Source organism: Anabrus simplex, chromosome 3 (genome assembly GCF_040414725.1).
Source record: "Anabrus simplex isolate iqAnaSimp1 chromosome 3, ASM4041472v1, whole genome shotgun sequence".
NCBI classification, from domain to species: domain Eukaryota; kingdom Metazoa; phylum Arthropoda; class Insecta; order Orthoptera; family Tettigoniidae; genus Anabrus; species Anabrus simplex.
The window spans coordinates 2,966,820-2,985,650 of record NC_090267.1 but is presented as its reverse complement, the minus strand read 5'-3'; the positions used below and the strand labels follow the sequence as shown (position 1 = coordinate 2,985,650).

Below are 18,831 nucleotides of genomic sequence, written 5' to 3'. Positions count from 1 at the left end.
GCTTTTAGTGCCGGGAGTGTTCGAGGACAAGTTCGGCTTTCGAGGTGCAGGTCCTTCGATTTGACTCCCGTAGGCGACCTGCACGTCAGGATGAGGATGAAATGATGATGAAGACGACACATACACCCAGCCCCCTGCCAGCGGAATTAACCAACTGTGGTTAAAATTCCGGACCCTGCCAGGAAACGAACCCGGGACCCCTGTGACCATAGGCTAGTACGCTAACCATTTAGCCATGGAGCCGGACTCTTACTTTGTTACTAGGATGTGACATAGTAGGCTAACAAATATGGAAGAAAACACCTTGAAGACAAACTTAAATTACAAGTAACAAATGAATTCGATTTTTCTGTAGCTGCTGCTCTTTTGGATTTTGTCATGACAGACTTTAAGACTGTATTTGCCAGTTCAGAACTTATATTATTCACCAATTTTAACTTTTATGGACATGGATGGTGGTCAACTCAAAAATCAATGATCTTATTTATTTTCCCGGTTGAACTGTGTTGTTGTTATTTGTACATTACGTACAGTTTGTACAGATAATAACAACGCGGTTCAACCCAGAAAATAAACTAAATAATTTTACACACCGTTGAAGCTTCACCTCTAGTAAATGATCTTGTTTCCAAGTACCCTTAAGACTTAGCAGGTGCAGAAGCTTAAATAAAGATATGATGGATACTAAATGCATCCATAGTACTGTGTTTGACTCAGAAAAGTACTCGCTTAAGCTACTCAAGTCATTGTTGAAAAAAACAGAAGCTATTATCACTCACTAGTACACTGGAATCAAGTTTGTTCCACAAATCCCTGCAGGGAGGTCCATTAGCAGATTGGTCAACTCTCAAAACCTGGCAGAGAAGCACAACTGATGAGAATGCTCTAAAACATTTGGCAATAGTTTCAAAATGTTACAAAAGGTTATTAGGATCAACCTATTCAATACAGTTGGCTTTTTAAAATTAAGATTTACATCTCGTTATACTAATTTGACGAGACACGTTTTGCCCATTATATCGGTATCATCAGCCATACTCCCATGCTTAAATGATAAAGATCAGGATCCTGATTGCTTTAGTCAAAATGTTATATAGAGAAATGTGAATATTGTAAAAATATGTGAAATTGTTGTGAGTTCTTAAATGACAATTTACACAATTAAAACTTGTATTAAAATGTTTGCGAGAAAAACTAATAATGTTGATTTGATTTTACACTGATAATTTAAAATATTTTATAAAATTATTCTTTATTATTCTTTATTATTCTTTATTATTATTTTTCTCCAGATCACAGTAACCAAATACCCATTCGATCCATTGAATGAGAAAACTAACAATGTTCAACCTAAGCCACCAACTCCACAAACAGAAATTGACAAAACACACTACTAATAAAAATAATACTACCCGCAATTAATGATAATAGTAGTGATCATCCCAAACGTACTCCTTAGACATGCCATGAAGCCCGTCGGTTACCCCGGAAATGCGACCCCTAAAGATAAGGTCACCACAGTAGTCATCCTCGGTACCTTCATGCCACGTCCATCGTCTCCCCTAAATACTCCTACTACTGTCCGGCCGCGTCATCACCCCTGGTGAGAAGGAGGCCGCCCTCCCGATGATGACACGACCGGCCCTATCCGTGAGCCCTCACCAACCCTACCAGATGACAATACTTTTTCTTCTGACCATTCCGTTGCGGCCATCCCCGCGAAACCGGAGCCGCTCTCCTCCCGTCTATTTCATATCTCCCTTCTTTGACTTATTTGGAGTGGGCCCGTCCCACCCCGTCTTTTTACGGGTATGTCCTGCCCTCCCTTACCCATCCTTCCTTACCAGCTCCCACTATGCTTGAATAGTGAGACAAAAGCACCTGCTCTACTGTATACAACCCACTATCCATAATATTAATTATAGTAATAATAATACTAATTATAATACTAATATTAATAATAACTATGTAATAATAATAATACCAACATATTCATAGTATTAATAATAATAATAATAATAATAATAACACAAACAATAATAATAATCATAATATCAATACTAATAATAATACTAATGACAAAAATAATAATACTATAATAATAATAGGAGTAAAACTGTTAGCTGTATCAGTCACTGTCTCAAGGTTCTTAGCATACTCTTCACGTGTCTTATGTACTCAGCACTTTCGTCACAATCATTGTTCCCTGACCTACTCCCGATCGATACCAAAACAGCAACTTTCAGCATTTCCATTCCAACCCGCCATAACATAAACAAGGAGACCCTGCCTTTATGAAATCACATATCAATTACCCAACTCCGCATGCTTAACAATGTACTACACACCTATACTCTCCTTCCCATTCAATTTTATCATACTCTCTCCTTCCATTGCCTAAGCACTGCTTATTACTCACTCTTCCCCTCAACCTACATGCCTATTCCAATCACCTACCCTCTTGTCCACCCTCTAACTCACCCTCTGTCATCCTGCACTCACAGGACTTTTTTTATCGCACATAAATACCTGTTCAACTCCCCCCCGCTTTCTCATTGCTTCATAATCCATCTCAGGATTGCTCGTCCCCTCTTCCCAATAGTTTCTTATGCTCGGCACTCAATAATCTTTGCCTTATCTTACTCATTTCTTCACAGTCACTTAATAGGTGAAAATAATCATTTACTACCCCGCAAAGTATACACAGAGTCTTGTCCCTCCCTTGCAGCCACCCCTTATTCCTATGCAATACCAAGAGCCACCACATCATCCCATACCTTTTAGACCTGTCAATGAATCTAATATTCATCCCCGCTATCTCCTCTATTTTCGTCAAAACCTTCAGCGAATTTCTCAGTCTACTTTCCCCCAATAATTTCTGCCTATTAATGTCTCTAATCCTCCTCTCAAGGATCTTCATCCCTCTAACTTCTGTCTTCGTCTATACCTCCCCCTACAGGTGTCCTAATCCTATCATCTCCAAATATCCCTTAATTTTTTCTAGGCATCCGCCTACTTTGCTGTTCATACGCTGCCAGTATCACCCTCCCACCTTTCTGTCTTTTTAAATTCTTCCAGCATCTAACTATTTTTTTCACACCCTCGGATTCTAAATCCTCCCCACACATTAATTCCGCCCCTGCATTTGCTGTGCACCTAGGCAAACCCATTACTATTTTACCAAAACTACTAATAATACTTCTTAATTCCCCTCTTCTCTCATCCAACCCCCAAACTTCTGCGCCGTACAATACCCTCCCAAAAATAACCGATCTTAACACTAGCCTCAAGGTGTTATAACTAATACCCGGATACTTGGCTATCAAGTTTCTGATTGAGGCTAGGGCTGCCAATCCTCTGTTTTTCATCCTTCTAATCTGATCTTTCCACGTTCCTTTACTGTTAAAAATAACTCCTAAATATTCCAACTTCCTTACTTGTTCCAATCTTTCTCCCTGGAGTATCCATTTCCCTTCCATCTTTCTTCCTTTGTTTCCCTGAACTACTAATATTTTAGATTTATTACCATTAAATTTCAAGCCCCATTTCTTCGCAAACAGCGACACTGCATTTAAAGCTATATACATCCCCCCTGAAGTTAGAGTCATCAATATCACGTCGTCAGCAAATATCAGTCCCGGTACCTCCAGGCCATTAATTACCGGCACAGCCCAGTTGTTTGCCCCATGCCCCTCCAGAATATCGTTAATAAATAAAATAAACAATATCGGCGATAACTTGCACCCTTGTTTTAAACCCGCCCTGGACTCTAAGGGTCTACTCCGTCTCTCATCTCCCAATTTTACACAAAACCTGACAACCCTATATATTCCCTCTACTGCCCTCAACATCTTGTCTGAAATCCTCAGCCTACCTAATTTCTCTAATAGGGCTTCTCTATTCACCTTATCAAACGCTTTCTCAAAATCTATTGCTGCCACATAAACCGTACTTCTAGCCATACTCTTGTACTTTTCTAAAACAGTCTTCACTATCATTATATTATCCACTGTTCTCTTCTTTATCCTAAATCCCCCTTGAAAATCTGTCAATATTTCATTTTCTTCCGCCCACCCGCTTAATCTGTTCGCTAACACCCCAGTGTATATTTTACTTAAGGAGTCTAACAGAGATATTCCTCTATAATTGTTTACACTGTTCCTACTACCCTTACCTTCATATATTGGACATACAATTCCTATTTCCCATTCCTTCGGGTACTTACCTCCCTCATAGATCTTATTAAATAATTTAACTATGCCCCCTATCATAGTCTCAGTTTTGCTAATTTCTTTTCAAAACTTGTTATTTATCCCATAATATCCCCCGGCCGACTTTCCTCTAACTCTGCTTATCACTCTCAGGATTTCCTCCCTTGTAATTTCCTTGTCCAGTTCATAAATTGCCACTCTCCTATTCCTCCAAATTACTTCATCCCACGCCCTTCTCCATCTTTCTTCCCCCTTCTCCCCCAGTAATTCATTAAAGTACCTCACCCATTGAACTTCCTCAATACTCGCTCTCTCTATATTCCTTCCACCTTTAATTATTCTATTAATCTTATCCCATACTCTCTCTAAGTTGTTAGACATACAATCCTTATTTATGGTTTCAATTTGTTCCTCTAACCACTCCTTTTCTACCTCACAAATTTTCTTTTTATACTCCTTCCTCAAATTGCAGAAAATCTCCCTTTCTTGGCCCCCACCTTTCTTTCTGTATACTCCTAACTCCGCCTTTCTTCATACTCTCTGTTAAACCATGCTTCACCCTTTTCTTATTTCGCTTTCCACATTCCACCTTCTGCGCTATCATCTTTATAGGATGTAGCAGCAATTCCAAGGCTTTATCAATATTATTCTCCTCTAACGCACCTTCCCACCCATATTTCAGAAGTTGTACTTCCTCTTTTACTACCCTATTCCAAACCCTTCCCACTTCCTCCGTCCATTTATACTTATTATATCTGCTCCCGTGTTTATCCTTCGTCTCAGCTTTCTTCCTTTACCCTTCCCTTCCCCTCTTCTCAACATAACCCACACTGGGAAATGGTGTGATTCAATCCAGACTCCTACTTCCATTCTTACAATATCCTCAGTCACTCCTTCCGAACTTAAGATAATATCTATCACACTACCACCCTCCTCAGTAACATACGTCAATTTCCCCTTACTGTCACCTTCCATCCATCCATTCAGGATATACAAATTCCCCACAGCGCACATCTGTAGGAGCTTTTCCCCATAACTGGTTATACCTTTATCCTCACTCATTCTACTCTTCCACATACACAATCCATCCTCCCTACTATATACTGGGCTCTGTTCCCCTATTCTCGCATTCCAATCCCCGAATAACAACATATCCTCTTCACCTGGAAACTTTCCTCTTATCCTACTAATGTCCACCAATAACTCGTCTAAAAATATTTGTTTGCATATGCTGAACTACTAGGATGGCAGTAAACGAAAGCTAGATTTATTATCTTCCCCTTTCCCTCAACCCCTACCATATTCAATCTCAACCATATAGCTTCCTTCATATCCGTCTCTATATCCTCTACCAAATCACTAATTTCTTTCCTTATTAAAACTATCATCCCTCCTGGGGAGCGGCCCTTATTCGTCTCCTTTCTTCTATATTTATATTTTATCACAAACCCCTTCCATGAAATCTCCCTCCCTGTATCCAGCCACGTCTCCAAGAGTGCCACAACATCGAAACTTTCTATTACTTCCCGGACTTTCTTATTCCCTAATTTGTTCATTACTCCCTCAATATTCACACATCCTATTTTCCAATATAGTTATAACCTTCCCTCCCTCCCTTCTAAGTCTCCCCCTCTATTCTTGCTCCTTGTATCGTCGTAGGACAGGTATCCTAATTAGGATAAAACCTTCAATACTGGTATTTTGAAGTTTTATGATGAGCCGAAATTATTATGTTATTATATTTATGTTTCGTATCCATGGACGTATAACGTGCGGACGTACGGCACACAGATTTCCAATATGGCGTCAAGGAACAGCACCATTAGATCTTTGATGTAAAACATATATAAATTCTATGTAGATTGTTTTAGAGAGCGATTGTTTTTTTTTTTTGTATTCTGAGAGAGGCACTGAATGTTTTCTTCTGCTGACAGGATAAGTTCGTAGCGATAATAAAGTTGCTTTTAGAATACGTAAAAGTGTTCTCGTGTGATATTTTTATTGCGTAAAATAGAAAATCGCATATAGAGAACGACAAATTGGCGACCGTGGCAGGACTTTCGAAGTTTAATGATGAAGATTGATCAAATGACCGTAGTGATTGTACGAAAGGCGCTGATATCCCGAGGGTTACCGACGGATGGGAGCAAGTCGGAACTACAAGAGAGACTACGCCGGGATCTGATAGAAAATGAGGAAGACCCAGGTAGTTTCGATTTTGAAGTTGTCTCGGAGAAGGAAGCCAACGACCGGATGCTTACGCAACTAACTACCTTGATCAGGACACAATCTGAAGAGATAAAAGGCCGAATCGATTCCTTGGTAAGAGATCTGAAAGAGGATATTTCCAAAATTAATGACCAAAACAACAGCGTAGAATTAGATGTACCGGTAGATAAAGTAGTAAGTGATATGAACACCTTGGAAAACGAAGTCAAGGAGAAGAAAGACGAAGAGAAAACCATTTCAGAGGCTAACAATGCAAAAGATCAAGATTTCGATGCTCATTCTGCAACTGAAGAAGATCAACGAAAGAAACCTGCGTATGATCTGTCCTGTCCTCATTGCTTAATACAATGTGACACAGTACAGGAGTACAAAATGCACCTCTATTCACCTAAACACATAAATGTCATGAGGAAACAATCATTACTACATAAGCAGACCTTGCAGCGAATGCGTATGAATCAACGTCAAAAGCACCGCATGCTAGATGAAACTGAAGAGTTCCGGCATACACTGTCTGATAGAACGAAGTTCTGTGCCATTTGTAAGCTCAATTACAAGCAGCCCAAATCAACACACATGACTTCTGAGGATCATGAGAATATGGTGAAATTCTTGAATCCATACTGCCGGGTATGTAAACAAAGATTCAATACACTAATGTCTTATGAACATCATCTGTGTTCCTTAGATCACATCAAGTTCAAGGCTCTCTTGGCCGACAAATCCAAGAGTGACGATGAAGAGAGTGGTGGAAAAGATGATGTAAAGGAGCTCAACCTTGTCAACTTTATGATTCTTGATTCAGTAGGTTCTGTTGGTAGTAAGGAAGGAGAAAGCGGAGGAGATGGAAAAGCTGAAAAGAAAGCCGGGGGAGAAGAAGAGAAGGAAATCGCACCCAAATCTAAAGATAAAACTGAAACCATAGGTGCTGAATATGCCCGGATTGTGGGGGTGTATTACTATGATTGGTGTCGTACCTACTTGTCATGGTATGAAGAACAAGAGAGAGTTCTAACCATCCATTATCACTCAAGGGCACGCTTACGGCGATATGTACGTTATCGTGAAGATAGATTTCTTAGAAAAGAGGCTGAGAGACTTCATCAGAAAAAGTTGGGAAGAAAGATTCTGAAAAAGAAGCAAGGTCCGGAAAGGCATCTAGAGAGAAGGATCAATCAGATAGTAAAACAGCGGAAAATAAGAAAAAAAGTGAGAAGGATGGTGAGAAAAGCTCAGAAGATACAACAGGTGAATCTTCCAAGAAAAAGGAAAAAGACGACTGAAATGGCAGCGAGGTTTCTCAAGGAGAAGATGTTATCTCGACCCCTACAGGATAGCGGAGGGACCGGAGAGTGGGCGCTCTCTAGGGGATCCCGGAGGAGTACGGACTTCGGAGAGGATCAACATACACTGATACCTGTTCTGGAGGATGGAATAGCTGAAGACATAGATAACAAGACGACTACTTGTAATTTGGGACCTGGAGAAGAGAAGGTCCGGAATCAGTATTGAAGGTTTTAGGGGAGGATAATTGTCGTAGGACAGGTATCCTAATTAGGATAAAACCTTCAATACTGGTATTTTGAAGTTGTATGATGAGCCGAAATTATTATGTTATTATATTTATGTTTCGTATCCATGGACGTATAACGTGCGGACGTACGGCACACAGATTTCCAATATGGCGTCAAGGAACAGCACCATTAGATCTTTGATGTAAAACATATATAAATTCTATGTAGATTGTTTTAGAGAGCGATTGTTTTTTTTTGTATTCTGAGAGAGGCACTGAATGTTTTCTTCTGCTGACAGGATAAGTTCGTAGCGATAATAAAGTTGCTTTTAGAATACGTAAAAGTGTTCTCGTGTGATATTTTTATTGCGTAAAATAGAAAATCGCATATAGAGAACGACAGTATTTATTCCCCAGATGTCTTTTAAACTCTTACTTCTTCCTTTACGCATAATAGCTTTACCTTCCTGCTGATCAGTCTTCTCGGAACCTTTGTTGCTCACTACACCACTACACTCTGCATTCACAGTTTCTTGCTGCTCACTCTCCCTGCCCCCTTCACTCGCTTGCTCTTCTATCTCCACACGGCACTGTCCGTCCTCTGTTCCTTCCTTGCCGGTGTTCATACACTCACTTCCACTTAGCACCTCTCCCTGTCTCTCTTCGCACTTTTCACTAATACTTTCGATAATTACACTTCTACCATCCTCTCTTCTCCATTTTCAATATCTTTCACTTGCCTAATATCTTTCACTTGTCTATCTTCCCCACTATTCTCTACACTTCTCTTTGCGTCTTCGTCTTGTTTCATCCTCATTTCTAGGTCCATCAGTCTATCCACCCATCAGATTTTACTCCAGTTGTTGCCTGACACCACTAGTTCCTGTCCTCTAATGATTGCACTCAACCCCTTCTGCCTGGCTCGTATCCTATGTTTTCTAAGGATTCTTTCGTCCTTCCTCGCTTCAGTTCCCATGTCCCTCTTTATCCATATTTTTCCCTCCGCAAGTTATCTGCATTACCAACCATTATATTAGCCATCAATGTAGAAAATAGTTGCACTTTGATAGGCCTATTTCTTCTAAATCTTCCCACTCTCTGCACATCATCTATGTCCACTTGACTGAAATTTATTTTCATTTTCCCTTGAATTAGGTCCACTACTTTATAAATTATACTCGTCTTATCTTCCTTCTTCTCCTCTTGCACGCCGTATATAAATAGGCATTTATATCTACGATTTCGAGTGTTAGTAACTACTTCGGTTTTCAGTTTCGCCATCTCCTCTTCTAATCGCCCTATTTTCTCTCTTAATGCTGAAACTTCTGCGCCATTTTTCCTCACCTGCGAAGCTGTGTCTTCTGCCTTTTCTTGGAACCACCCCTTCATTTTTTAAAACTCTCTCGTTTGTTTACGGATCATGTTTTTGATTTGCTCAAAGGGACAGGCCTCCGCGACCACCTCCTTTACGATTTTTCTAATTGCTTCCATGTCCTCCCAGCTCATATTTCCCCTGGAAGTCGGACCTGGGTTCAGTTCTACCCCACCAATCCAAAGCAATGTCATAATCACCGCCGCAGATAGCATTAATTCTTCTATTTTTTCCAATTCTATTTTACATCCTCTTGTCTTCACTTCTTCTTTCTTCCCTCCCATCCTCCTATGCTCGCCCTGTACTGCTCCACACCAATCATTGCCTGTAAGCACCTCACTGCCTTCCTGCACTCCGCACTTACACTGCCTCCTCCCTCCACTCAATACGTCCGCACTCGCCAGTGGCTCAATCTGAACTGTTGAAAACATTTTATAAAAATAGTCAACTAGTCCATATTTACATAAATAATACGAAAGTCCATGGCTAAAGTTGAGGTCTTGGGTTAGAATATCAAAGTGAGAGTGGAATCCAGTTCAAGGCAACCCAATTTGACGGTTCAGAAAAGGTTAAAATGGTGTTCTAATGAGTCTTTACATATGTCAGCCAAAATAACTTCAAAAATAAATGGACTATGCCTGTGGCTCAGGTACGTAGATGATACTTTCTCAATAATCGATAGTAATCTTAACAACAGCAATGAAATTCTAGATTTTTTTATACTCCTTCAATCAAAACATTAAGTTCACTAAGGAGGAAGAGGTCAACGGATCCATCCATCAATTTTTAGACATTATTGTAACACATGGTAACAACATATTTGATTTCCAAATTTTCAGAAAACTTACCCACACCCCACTAACAATTAAAATTCATCAGTACACCCTATGTCCCAAAATCAGGCTGCCTTCTACAGTTTAATTTACCGAGCCCCCAAAATCCCATTTTCACCTAAGGACCTAAAAAAGCAGAAATCAATTATATTAAGAATTTAGCAAAATTAAACGGTTTCAAAACAGAAATAGTTAACCGAATAACTAACTGGATCAATTACAAACTTCGTCCCAGATAATATCAAACAATCTAATTTTGCCACGTTCACCTACATTAATCCAGGCAATTACCAAGGAACAAACCCCTAAGAATACAAAATATCAACATTACCTTTAAGGCAACAAACACCAACCGCAACTTGTTTTTCAATCACAACGCACCCAACTCAAACAGTAGTATCTACTCAAGTTCAGGCATATAGAGGCTCAAGTGTATGCAATGTGAAATTTTTTACCTTAGGCAAACAGGCCGGAGCTTCTTTACTAGATATCAGGAGCACTCTAATGCGGATAGACACAACAAGTACTCAGCTATGAGTTATCATATGAAAGATACTGGTCATCATTTTACAACTATCGAACAGGACCTTACAATCATTAAATTAGTGGTCAAAGGGGAATTAATGAACGAATTAGAAATGATTTGCATATATCTAGATCAATACTACAACAAAAACTTAAGTCTCAGTGATCCAGTTGAAGTAAAAAATCCCTTATACAAAACATTACCCAATTTATTACAATCCTTAAATCTAAATCTAAACAAAATTCTTAAGAATCTTAAACTAACTTCCAAAAAAGTTCCCACCTCCCCCTTAAAGGTAACTTCCTCTGTGTCCGCCCCTGCTAATCTTCCACAGCCAAAAGTGCGTAAGCTTAATGCTCCGCACTTCTCCACCCCTCCACCACACCCCCTCCCTCAATTTCACACATATTCAATACAGGAAATGCAAATGCCACTCGTTCTGACACCACAAAGACAACCAGATCATACCACAAAAATCAAGAGGGTAAGTAAATGAATACTTAACATTCCCGTCAAACACAGCCGTCTTTTCTCTAAACTTTAAATCTTTCTACCTTCTTTTCATTACAGATTCTTCACCTAACGTCCTTCAATTATTTCTTCATTTCATGATACAGCCCACAACAAGCAAGAACTTTCCCATTTGACTATCAGTACAAGAGAAAATAATCACTTTAGCTAGCAGAGACTTACACAGCAACACTCAGTTGTGAATCCTTCATTATTTCTTCAACAAAAGTAAGAAGACTATGGACTCATTTCATAAATTACGAGTTTAATGGTTCCAACAACTCTATCACACACACAGCGTCATACTACATGTTAACACTATGAGCTTCCAACAAGAAAGTTTCAATGTCATCTGAAATAATTAAGCCACTTCAGGTTCATTTTAACCTTTTCTACAACATCAAATTGGGTTGCCTTCAACTAGATTCCACTCTCACTTTGATACTGTAACCCAAGACCTCAAATTTAGCCGTAGACTTTCTTATTATTTATGTAAATATAAACTAGTCTCGCAAACATTTTAAAATGAGTTTTTATTGTTAAATTGTCATTTAAGAACTCACAACAATTTCACATATTTTTACATTATTCACATTTCTCTGTGTAACATTTTGACTAAAGCAATCAGGATCCTGATCTTTATCTTTTAAACATGAGAGTATGGCTGATGATACCGATATAATGGGCAAAACGTGTATCGTCATTTTAGTATAACAAGATGTAAATCTTAATTTTAAGAATCCTAATGTATTGAGTAGGTTGATCCTAATAACCTTTTGTAACATTTTTGAATGAACACGTAACATTTGGACATTTTAGCCGTACAAAACAATTTTTAATTAACTTTTATGATGTTGCTGACCATTTCAGCCAGAGAAGAAGATATGAAGGTGTAAAATTTAGTTTAGATACATATCATGTGAACAGTTGCCACATAGCTATATTGTATGATTCATTCATTAACCAAATACAACAAAAGGACAATTAATACAAGCCGTCCTAATAAACACAATGCAATATTAAAGGGCATAAACAAACCTAGGAAAATTCCTTGGGTTACTAATAGATGTTCTTACCATTATAAAGAGACGAGACTGCTTGCATGCAAAACTCAAACATCCTACTCACAAGAATAACATGCTTCTGAGACAAGAATATTGCAGATGTAGAAATTCAGTAACTAATTTAAAAAGAAGACTCAAACATGACTACCACTCAAACCTATTCAAATCTCATAGCAACAATCCAAAACAGACATGGAAATTAATGAACAAAATCATTCATAATAAAAAAGTAACGAATGTCTCGTGTACCACGCTTGAAATTGAAGGCAAAGTGAAAAAGGAATGATAACATACAACCTGTTTTCCAGTCATTGACCGTGTCAGGGATGTGAATGAATGAAGCAGATATAGGCTACTAGTACGATGGGGTCGGCACTCCCAAAGCGATTTTTAATGACCGATAAATGCTATGAAATGCGAATGGAGAGTGTTGCTGGAATGAAAGATGACAGGGAAAACCGGAGTACCCAGAGAAAACCCTGTCCCACCACCACTTTGTCCAGCACAAATCTCACATGGAGTGACCGGGATTTGAACCACGGTATCCAGCGGTGAGAGACCGACGCGTTGCCGTCTGAGCCACGGAGGCATGAAGGCAAAGTAATAACTGATTAACAGGTTCTGTGTGACTCATTCAACTCCTTTTTTATAAACATTGCCAAAACCTAGCTCTAAGTATTCCTGAACATAATACTGTGTCTTTAAGTGAATTTACTAGCCTTGAATCCCTTTACCTGTACCCAACGGATGTAGCAGAAGTAAAATCCATCATATCTAACCTTAAAAGTATGAATAGCTGCGGAATGGATGACGTTACTACCTCACTATCAAAAAAGCAAAGGATCCTATAATAGGATTACTCATAGAGATCATTAACGAGTCCCTGACTACCGGTATAATACCCAATAAAATAAAGATAGCTAAAGTGATCCCTGTGTTTAAGGGAGGGAATAGACTAAATCCAAGTGATTATATGACAATCTCGATTTTATCAATTGTTTCCAAAAGTATGTTGTGAGAAAAGACTTTTGGCTTTCTTAAACAAAAAGAATTTCTTCTATAAGGGGCAATATGCGCCCAGGGAGAGGTCTAGTACCGAAATAGCTACTGTTGATCTCATGATAATGTTACAGTCCACCGTAGATAACAACAACATTGCAGAAGACTTATTTATTGATCTTACCAAAGCTTTTGATACTGTTGATCATAGTATTCTTTTAAGAAAATTAGAAAAGGCTAGAATTCGTGGCCTTACCCGGAATTGGTTTCGAAATTACTTAACAGGACGAAAGCAACTTGTTACCGTGAATAATTACTCGAGCTCTGCCAATTATATAACCCATGGTGTCCCACAAGGTTCCATACTAGGTCATATTTTATTTCTCATTTATATAAATGATATTTCTTCATGTAATCTAAATGGCTACATCACATTATACGCTGATGACACCAATATCTTCTATACGGGCAAAAGTAAGGACACAGCTTTAGAAAACATGCAGCAAGACATACTTACTCTCCTACACTGGTAACAGTGTAACAAAATGACAATGAATCTGCAGAAAACTAAATACATAAGTATTTCAAACCGGAAAATACTTCACTCAAATAGCGACAAATTACTCAAAAATGATATGGAAATAGAGAAAATAAATAAAGTGAAATATCTTGAATTATTGATGAGAACCTGACCTGGAACGACCATGGTGAATACATAATCAAGAAAATTGCTCCAGTTTCTGGGTTACTAAAAATATTTAGATATTTAATCTCTAAACACTTCCTCCTACAAATTTATTATTCACTAGTACATAGCCACTTGCAGTACTTATGTGTAATTTGGTCACATTGTATAAAGTCTTACTTGAATGTACTAATGATGACACAGAACACGGCAATAAGGAACATATTTAACTTACCATTATACACCCCAGTAAAAGACCTGTACGTTCAGACCAAAATTCTACCTCTCAGCATACTTACAGAGCTTAATTCTGTCATACTAATGTATAAAATAAAAAGAAATATAATATTTCACAACAATGCTTTAATAACCAATTCAGAACACCACAGGTATCAAACTAGACATTCAGATGATTTGGCCTTGTATCACATCTACCCTTCATAATACACTGACTTAGCAAATGTCATGGGATAGTCACCTAATAGCGTGCGGAGCCTCCTTTGGCCCTGCGAACTGCAGTGAGACGCCGTGGAAATGAGTCTACAAGTCCTTGGTAGTCCTCTGGACGCAGCTGACACCAAATCGTTTGCAGAGCGGCTGCCAATGCTGGTGTGTTCGTGAGTGCAGGATCCATGGCACGGAGTCTGCGTTCCAGGATACCCCAGATTTGCTCGATGGGGTTCATATCGGGGCTCCTGGGTGGCCATGGCAGTCGTTGGACCTCTGCTGCATGTTCCTGGAACCATTTCTGGGCGACGTGCGAGCGATGTGACGGCGCGTTATCATCTTGAAACACTGCAGAACCGTCTGGGCGCTTGGAGGCCAAAAATGGGTGGAGATGGTCTCCGAGCAGCTCAACATACCGCGTACCATTGAAAGTCTCTTCCAGAGCAACTAGGGGGCCCATTCCATAGCAGGAAAATGCACCTCAGACCATAACAGAGACACCAGCACCTCGGACCACACCTTTAAGGCAGGCGGGATCCATCGCTTCATGTGGTCTGCGCCATACACGGTGCCTCCCATCGGCATGGTGCAGTTGAAATCGTGATTCGTCCGACCATATCACGTTACGCCATTGTTCCAGGGTCCATCCCTGGTGACTGGCGACAAATGCGCATCGTTGTGCCCGATGACGTTGGGTTAACAGTGGCAGCGGTGTGCGGCGCCGGCTCCCTTACCCCATAGAATCCATGTTCCTACGGATTGTCAACTGGGAGACATGTCTAGCACAGCCTGTGCTCAACTGAGCCGTGATTTGTTACACGGTTGCCCGTCTGTCACTATTGACAATTGGTCTCACATGTCGCCTGTCACTGTCATCGAGGGTGGCTGGACGGCCGGTCGTTCATCCATTCAACCATTCATGATACACCCTGAACACAGTTGATCGTGTGAAGGCGAATTCCCGCACCACTTCCGAAATCGCACTTCCCATCCGTCGGGCACCGACCACCATACCCCATTCGAACGGTGTCAGCTCACAACGACGTTCCATGTTACACCTGTCACATGCACAGCCACTGCTCACAAAGTCTCCTATAGAACTGCCGCTGGCACAGGGGGTGTGTGGTGCGCAGACAACACACCTGCGCATCAGTGCTCCGATATCCCATGACATTTGCTCAGTCAGCGTATAGTAAGAACAGTTGTAAATTCTCAGCACTTCAAGCATACAACAAGCTTCCTGCTGACGTAAAAATTGCCTCTACTTTAATAACTTTCAAACGAAATCCAAAGGAAAATCTGAGGAATAGATACATCATACGTCAAATATAAATAGGTAATGTTAAAAACAACCACCCGCCCTGCTTTGTCAATCATCCTGTTGCATGTTACTCACTTGTAGTACTAAATAGTTTTAGTATCATAGTATAATTAAGGGACTATAGAATGGTCTTTTATTTTTTGCACTTTCTGTATTGATGTGTCTACCTTTACTGTTTACGTCACCTGATTATATCATTGTAATTATCAGAGTTTGTAGATCCGCCACTGAATATATTATTCATTGTACAATTTCTCTGTATGAGCCTTTGGCTTGTTGGAATTAATTATTGAAATACGTATCTATCAAAATCAGTGAAATATGTATTGGTAATATAATAATGCATTAAATTTACAAGAACATTTTTCTATTTGTTTTATTATGACAATGCAATTGTTTTAAATACCTCCTTTACATTACTAGCGCTTTATTTCAAAACATTTTGCCAGGCCAGTGTAACATAATTTAAAATACGAAAATAAACCTCCTACACTTACATTAAATTGTCTAAACATACTGATTAATGGATAATATGACAGGCCCAATTCAAAAAGTCTGTACTGATATGCATTTAATGCAGTCAACCAGGTAGCAGATTCCCTATCTGTTGATTTCCTAGCTTTTTTATGATTGGAAAGGAATTGGAAATTTATTGAACATTTCTCTTGGTAAGTTATTCCAGTCTCTAACTCCCCTTCCTATAAATTAATATTTGCCCCAATTTCCCCTCTTGAGTTCTTCATATTGTGATCTTTTCTACATTTAAAAACACCACTCAAATGTATTCATCTACTAATATCATCTCATGTCATCTCTCCACAGACAGCTCAGAACATATTGCTTAGTCGAGCAGCTCGTCTCCTTTTTCCAAAGCCATCCCATCCCAAACTTGGCAACATTTTTGAAATGCTACCCTTTCGTCAGAAATCACCTAGAAGAAATCAAACTGCTTTCATTGGATTTTTTTCAGTTCTTGTATAAGTAATCCTGGTAAGGGCCCCCATACACTGGAACAACATTCTAGTTGGAGTCTTACCAGAGACTTATATGCCCTCTCATTTACATACCCTCATAACCATTTATTTAAATATCCCAATGAAGATCATAACACCTAGGTACTTACAATGTCTGGCTCCATGGCTAAACGGTTAGTGTGCTGACTTTTGGTCACAGGGGTCCCGGGTTCGATTCCCCGCAGGGTCTGTAATTTTAACCTTAATTGCTTAATTTCGCTCGCAAGGGAGCTAGGTGTTTGTGACGCCTCCATCATCACGTCTTCCCCATCACGACACGCAGGTCACCTATGGGTGTCCAATCAAAATACCTGCATCCGGTGAGCCGAACTTGTCCTCTGACACTCACGGCACTAAAAGACATTTGCCATTTCATTTCATTTCACTAACAGTGAAACCCATCACGAATTTTCACCCCATCACCGCAGTAATTAAAACTGAGAGGAAACACACAACTTGAATTTTAACCACGTTTACCATCATGTCATTGCCTACTTTCCATCTCAAGACATCATCAAGGTCATTTTGCAGTTGCTCACAATCTTGTAACTTATTGGCATTATTTACAGTGCACTCCGCTATTTTAGTAACACGAGGCACGAATAGGTGGCGCCTGCGAAGTGTCTGTTCTTAGGTTTCCACTAATAGCTCTGAGGTAAGTAGAGGTGAGTAGAACAGCACTGCCGATAAATTTTAGTTTGATTTATGGCTGTAAATATTTTTCTTGCTGTGCGGACAGTACCTATGCACCGCGGCGATACAAAAGAACCTCTTGAAGAGAGTGTGGCCCCAAAGGGACCACCGTTCTCATGGCATAGATTGGCCTGGATGAGCAAAAAAACATTAACGCTAATAAATTACCTCTACTTCTTGCCGTAAGCCCCTAGATTACAGGAGGAATTGAGTAAGTGTGAGGTTACCGCCCGATGCTATAACACTTTCAAACTTTGCTGGCCACTTCAACAGTTTTTCTTTTGCAATGGTTGGTAATGAAATCTCATCTTCTTCCATACGTCAACCAATCCCCGTTATAGTACAGCATAAGCAATGGACTATGACGTCTAAAACAGTATTTTGATTTAAAAAGTAAATATACTTCTAGGGGTGGGTGGATTGGTCCCTGGTAAATGTACTGAACACATCTCTCTTCTAGAACAATTCTTAGGTAAGAATAGCAGCACTGAAACTAACACATTAAGCAATAATCACTGCGGAGTGCACTTGAAATTTCTACCAGCTTATCCTATACAGAATATCACCATCGGCAAAAATGCCCTATCTCTGACTCAAGTCCTTTACTCATATCATTTACATATAAGAAAACCTACAAATCCAATAATACTGCCTTGAGGAATTCTGCTCTTAATTATTTCAGGGTCAGATAAAGCTTCGCCTACTCTAATTCTCCGAGTTCTATCTTCTAGAAATATAGCCACCCATTTAGTCACCCTTTCGCCTAACCAACTGCACTCATTATTGGCAGTAATATGCCATGAGGTACCGTACCTTAAATAGATCGCGGTACGCAAGCCGACCATTGCCAATTCACTTGCAAGCGCCATCAAATCCTATTAGATATATTCATGAGGGTAGATATATTTGCCGTTGTTTTTTGTATAAGAATATGTACTAGACAATAAAGCTTACCTGATTTATTTCAGGCACCGTAAGATGTTATGGTCTTTGTTGAGATCTAGAAGACTGGCAACAACAAACTCCAACTTTATCAGCAGTGTGTTAAAGGCTGTGGACACAGTGTCAAGTGAAAGGGATCACAATCACTTGAATAAAATCTTACAGACATAGCACAATCGACGAAATAAATTTGCCTACAAACGCCACACAAATTAGAATAATATACCGGTAACATTAAATTACAAGCCAACCACTTCGAACGTAAAGCTGAAATTGTAAATAGCTCTTCACCCTCATGTTTTAACCACGGCGGTGTTCCTCATCTGTACGTATATACACCCGGTATAATTTACTTACCTTCAGGTAACTTTATACTTCTGAGAGGAGTCCGAAATAGTCATCAGAGACAAGCTGCACTTCACTACTATCCAAGTGCTCGTATGACATAAACCAATTAAGTTATTATTATTATT

General features: G+C 39.5%; 1 long non-coding RNA gene across 1 annotated transcript in view; it reads right to left on the bottom strand.

Moving 5' to 3' along the window:
• The window catches only part of LOC137498972 (uncharacterized), a 93,234-nt gene extending 74,686 nt beyond the window's left edge, over positions 1-18,548 (bottom strand). The window contains exon 1 of the long non-coding RNA XR_011017950.1: positions 18,371-18,548. This is a non-coding gene — a long non-coding RNA (uncharacterized lncRNA). The remainder of the gene's footprint in view (positions 1-18,370) is intronic.
• Positions 18,549-18,831: the final 283 nt, after the last annotated feature.